The sequence below is a fragment of the Diachasma alloeum genome, unplaced genomic scaffold (genome assembly GCF_001412515.2).
Source record: "Diachasma alloeum isolate Michigan unplaced genomic scaffold, Dall2.0 Dall_scaffold_00950, whole genome shotgun sequence".
NCBI classification, from domain to species: domain Eukaryota; kingdom Metazoa; phylum Arthropoda; class Insecta; order Hymenoptera; family Braconidae; genus Diachasma; species Diachasma alloeum.
The window spans coordinates 1,127-7,363 of NW_021681067.1; the positions used below are offsets into that span (position 1 = coordinate 1,127).

Below are 6,237 nucleotides of genomic sequence, written 5' to 3' on the forward strand. Positions count from 1 at the left end.
AATCAAGCGGATGAGTGAATGCAAAGGAGGTTTCATGTTGGATTTAAGATTGGGAACGCTTCCCTGTTATCGACTGTTTCCATGGTAATAGATGATAATTTCTTTACCCTCAGAGCCGGCCTCTCGATTAGTTGATGCGCGCCACCGCTATGGAATTCTGTTTGAACAGTTCCCATAAGCCTGAGCAATCATTGATATGACCTTAGCCGACAGATGATTGATTATGAAAAAAAAAAAATTCAGGTCGTTTGTACTACGTCTGCATATGATTGTTCTAAGATCAGAACCGTTTGTTCCTCTTCCAATTATTTATTAAAAAATAATGAAAAAATGGCCCATGTACTTGGCCGACACACATTAAAATTTATATGTTTCCCTGTTTTTTGGGATTGTTAGGACCTAGAATCGTTTGTATTTTAATGGTTTGTCAATTTTATCGTTTGTTCTTGACAATTTTCTAGTTATTTATTGTAATTACAATAATCCAGTTCTGACTCGTATACTGGCAACGGCGGACCACGGGTGGTACCTAAGATGGCGGAAGATACCACCTGCCAGCACCCTCCTTTTTTTAACATTCCATTATCAATATTAATCATGAAGCAAAGGGTGCAATAGTTCTTCATATCGGTTGATTATAAATCTTTTCGTTCCATATAACAGTGATTTAAAGTGTACAAAGTGCTCTCAATAAATTAAATACATCCGCCATAACCTCCAATTAATACATTTTGGAGCAGACCAGCTTAATTGACATGCGATCAAATTTTTTAACTCAAGTGATCCGACGAATACCCATGAAAATTCATTGGAAATTAGGATAACAGTGAAGACAGGTGAGTTTCAATTATTATTAAAGTATGTCATCAGTAAGGTTGTGGAACGACGAGGTTAGGGATGATGAATCACTTCTCCTCGAAGATTAGTTTTTCAAGTATTTGAAAACACGAACGTACAGCAGTTTTCTCTTTATAGCCCCATTGACAGTCCTATTTACTATAATTGATTTACATCTAATCTTACTCATACAAAAAAAAATACTCAAAAAAACTCGTGTTACAAGCATCATCAACTACATCATCAACGTCTTCGTTCCTCATTCAGAATGTAGAGCACTTACAGCCTCCGATAGTCTATTTTGTTTAATGCTGCACTGCCGGACACACATCAACCTGTAGTCAAACTATAACCCTTTTTAATCCCAATTTCAGGGATGTTTTCCACGTTTCACCTCTTAGGACGATTTTGGTCATGGAAGTAAGGCCAACACTCTGATCACTGGGACCTTTCTCATTCGAAATTAAGGAGTCCAAATTTTCACACATAGGAATATGCTAGAGGGACTGATAGTGTACGCTTAGAAAGGGCTGACTCGCCATTTTATGGCATCAGCGATCCATCCTGATGGGTCCAATCCATTGACTTCATCCAAAGCTTCGGTAGAAGGGCCCCGGGACTACAAGAAAAGGTCTTCGATTTAGTCAACGTCTTATACGCATTAGGTGTCAATACACAAGCTGAGAAGGACGAGGAGAACACCACGCAACTGAGCTACCACCAATCAAGGACCATTTTCTATGTGAAGGGGTTGGCCCTTGACTCCATCGTCATTTACTACCCTGAGGAATTCAACTGGCCATTAAGATGTCCAATCAGTCCTTTATAGTTGAGGCACTGTTGTTGATTCTTTGCTTCTCAATCAAAACCCTACGTTTCTCCATTTTTCACCAGCAATTATTCGATGTCATGTATATGAGAAGGTAATTATGGAACCAATGGGATTTCAGAGAGGCTTGGATGCACTGTTATTTTTATCATCGTGAAAATACTGATAATGAGAAAATAGGGTGATTTGAGAGATTGTTGATGATAGTTTTGCTGATAGTTTTAGTAATGAGCTATTTTGGGGAAGATTTCGGAAAATATTTCTTACGGGAAATTATGTCCACTAAAAACAAGACACTTTTGACATTTATTCATAAATCGAATAGTTTCAGAGATCTTTAAAAATAGTTCTACCATTTCTGTAATAAGCGAACAATATAAGAAATGTAATTACTATACTTGCAGTGATTGCAGGAGAGACAACTCGGAGAAAATTTTGGTACTTCACCGAAGCAAGGAAATGCCAATATTTATCTTCGCTGGTGACAAAAGAAAGGGTGAGCTGGAGAGTAAGACTCACCGATGACTTAGAAATAGAGCGACCCAGCAATAATACATAAAAGTGTAGATCTATCAAGATGAGCTCCTTATTGAAATCTATAAATTTTTACTTGTCGAAAATGATAGTCGAATGAAAAATGAAAAGTCAGGCAAGTGAAAAGAGAAAGTATCAAAGATTTCCATCATTGAAATTAGGTGATATATTTAAAAAAATTAGAAATGAGTCTCTGAAAATTAGCAATAAACTGCATTCGAGAAGTTACCCCGTTGAATTTTATAGTCGTTCATTTCTAAAATTTGAGAAGAGATTCATCTGAATTAAGAATTAATTACAGAAAATGAGTGAGATGTATCTAAGAATCAAACCTTTATTTCCTATTTGATAAATTCTAAAAAATATACTGAGATCATTGTTTCACATTTCATGCCTACAAAAAAGATATCAACCATTTTAGTATCTCTCACATTCTGAGAATATTCAACAAAAAATTAAGTCATATCAACTCATGTCGTTTTGATATTTACTGAGTATCAAATCGTAACTAATAAGATACTTTCATTGCTTGCAGAAAAATCAGCAATAGAATTATGGAAATGAGCTCAGTATTTCACTTCCAGTACGTAAATATGAAACAAAAGAGTTGAATTAATGCGACGAGATAATGAATTAATACTAAAATCAATTTTCATATCATTAGATGCTTAACAGTGTTTTGGCACTTTGGCAGTATTCATGGCTAAACTAATAAAATTCAAACTTGACGAAGTAACGACGATTAAACTCGCTTTCTCATGCTTCCATTCGTCTACAAAACATTCCTACTCAACAGCATCACATGGCCCGACGGATCCAACGTACATAATTGCAGAACGAATTTACTGACATTTTAAATAACAATTCTTTACAATCATAGCTTCACTGACATTTCAAATAACAATTCTATATAATCATAGCTGGATAAATTTCATATAAAAAATGTGTCTTGACATTTGAAGGACAAGGAAAAACCTAGCCAGGTTCAGTAGAAGTGAGAGTATCATGAATAGTTTTAAAAGAGAATGTCAAAAATCCTTTCATAGAGGTCCTTTTCGAACAAAGAAACGTCTATTGATATTTGTATTCAACACGTCTATTGTTATTTATCCCACAAATAACCAATTATTCAGTTTACTTCATAATTCCGTGATTCAACATTCGTGCATTGAAAATTTCATTTTTCTATTTTTTGTTCTCTAGGTCAACGAAATAACATCTCGCATCCTTCGCTGATTGGTGCAACACCTTGGAAATTGGCGCAGATTATGGTAAAAGCACTATGATCTATGAGCCTGCTATTTTTCGTGGCTTCCTTAAAGAGACCTTTCTTTATCAGAACACTGCACTATATTTATAATAGGTACTAATGAACATAATAATTAATTACTCGAATTATCCTTTTCATGAAATTATTCAGGATGAGAGACCAAAAATTAATACTTTTTCAGATATTAGAGCCTCCTTACCAAGTGCTTGTATCCAGCTGAGGACATTAAAAATCATAATCGCGTAAAATTCGTGTAAAAATGAAATTTTAGTTTTCAAAAAACTTGTCATTGGAAAGTCGTAGAAATTAACTCACATGAATAATAAATTGTAATGACAATATATTCTCGTGGCATTTTCACTCCACAGATATTCTAATGTAATTTCCAGCATTACAATGCTCTACCCCAAGGTAATTTGATTTACTTTGAAAGGAAAGGTGAATGAACCAACTTTGATTAAAAATTGATATTTGCACGGACTGAAAATGAACGCCAATAAATTTAAAATTCTGATGTGATTGACAACAATATTACTTGAAAAAAAATCTTGTGCCTCTATCTTCAATATTTTAGCATTGGAGTTCACGACTGATCAACAATTAGTAATTCCATTCAATATAGAGTATTGTTTTATGAACAAAAAAAGAAAACAAAAAGAAATACTTCAAAATATACCACAAATGATATTGCTGTTGTAAAATACCATGTAATCTACTCATGGTATTTGCACCAAGGAAAACGCTTGATTTTTTAAAGGTTTTCGAACTTCGCTTGCATCTTCAGTGTCTTGGCCTCGTGTCCCTCCTTCGGAAGGAAAATCCCCTGGTTCTCCCAAGCTATTTTCACGATCTTTTGCTGATGCTCGTGTAGCAGTTGTGGTTTCAGCGTTGACCCAGGTCCTTTGTTATTTCCTCCCAGGTTGTAGAACTTGAGGAGTGGAATTGGAAGTAGTCGATGTCCTGAAGCAATCGCGTTGTCTCGAGGGCTAATGACAATCAAAGCATCTTTGGAGTGGGGTGTTTGGAGTGCTCATAAGATCACAGATCAGCTATTTCCGATGAATTGTTCGATTAAATAATAATGATGAGACCTTTTCCCTGTCAAATTTCACTCATCCTGAGCTCTCGTACGTCATTTTGCGTTCTCAGAAATAATCTTAATATAAATTGCACTGATGGGTCGGACTTGTTCTTCAGGTTTACATGCACGTACAGAGGATTTTATATCGTCGAATTCTTGCCAGTGTCCTGAGGCTCGACGACAAAAAGCTGTGAAATGGTCTTCATGCTCAACGATAACACCAACGAGTCTAGAAACGTAATGAAGAAAAATTAGGAGTGAAGTGATAAAATGAGCCAAAGTGGTAGAATGATTACATTTTTTGAAAAGTCCGTAATATTATTACTACCACTTGCAGATTACTGTAGAAATGTAATTAATGTAAAAATAAAGGTAATTTCGGAAAAGAATATAGACACATAGTTTTTTTCTTTCACCACTGGAATTAAAATGATTTATGTAAGAGAAAATTTAGAGAAAAAAATTTTCAAATCGTCTGTGACTAAAAATAGTACGTGCGCGTTAGCATAATCTATTTCTCGAGAATGTCTCAGATTGTGATGAAAATAGCAGAATTTGCGTAGAGAGCTCTTTTGTAGAAAAACATTATAGTTACAAATAAAGTTTCCCTGCAAATTTCACCATCTTCATTAGATTCGCAGTTATNTCAATGCACTACTGCACATAGAGATTAAAATCTAGAAAATTCACGTTGTACGCGTGCTTCCAATAATATAAACTTAAAAAAATGTACACAAAGCGAATGTATACACCTCACCTGTACGTGATGTCCAAAGTCAGCTGTGCTGGAATAGTATTCAAGCAGACGCTTATCGGAGATGAATTGTAGTCAATCCTTGTCCCAAGTTCTACATAAATATGATTGTTACCCTGTGCTGTTTCAGTGCAAGTAGAGTATCCACATCTACATTTTTTGTCGCAGATGACAGTCTGAAACTCTAGAGCTGCCTGAAGGGCCTTGTATCCTTGACGACGGATGATTGAATGATCAATCTGGATCGAATAATTGTGTTCGCTATCACCTGAACAAATGTTTAGTTTGCACACAGTAGTGTGGAAAGTACTGGGATAAGACACGAACAATTTTGACCACAAATCGGTGGGGTTGTCAGTGGCCACATAAGACGTTACGAAAGCCAGGTTTTCTGCACTAGTCACTGATTTCGTACTCTCATAAAATGGTTTAAGTAAGAGGAAGCGTTCTTTGTATAAATCTGCTGTGACTCCTGTCTCTCGTAATTTCAATATGAATGAAAAAGTTTCATTGTAGACACCCTCCATGAAACTTCGATAATGGCAGTCATCCAGAGCTGCTGTCAGCAGAATAGATGCGAGGGAATCGAAAGCACAGGTTCTCCTCATGAAGTACACCTTACCATCGATCTTGTAAGTGCCACAGTGCACCGCATTCCTCAATAAGTAATTCCGGCGCTTGGTTCTACCTTTCGAAGGTATTTCGTGCGAATTCTTCTCCTTATTTGCCGTGAGATCCACAACGGCTTCTGGACATGACATGAAGAATTTTGCAATCGAAGGTTTTTTCGCTCGCGAATACGTCGGATTTTCTTCACGTCCTCGATCATTAGATCCGCTTAGAACAGGAGACGGTGTTTCAGGTACATAGAACCCACCATCATTATTGATAGACTCATGAAGTGCATTGGAGGTCTCGTCAGCCTCGGTAAC

At 36.2% G+C, this 6,237-nt stretch overlaps 1 long non-coding RNA gene across 2 annotated transcripts; it reads left to right on the top strand.

Moving 5' to 3' along the window:
* The first annotated feature begins 271 nt into the window (after positions 1 to 271).
* Positions 272 to 3,813, top strand: LOC107045485. 2 transcript variants are annotated; one of them, XR_001461444.2, is made up of 6 exons: positions 272 to 836; positions 1,212 to 1,760; positions 2,071 to 2,162; positions 2,736 to 2,783; positions 3,404 to 3,563; positions 3,652 to 3,813. It is a non-coding gene; the product is annotated as an uncharacterized LOC107045485 (long non-coding RNA). The 2 variants fall into 2 exon arrangements; XR_001461445.2 differs by lacking the exon at positions 2,736 to 2,783 and having other exon boundaries at positions 274 to 836.
* The last annotated feature ends 2,424 nt before the right edge of the window (positions 3,814 to 6,237 follow it).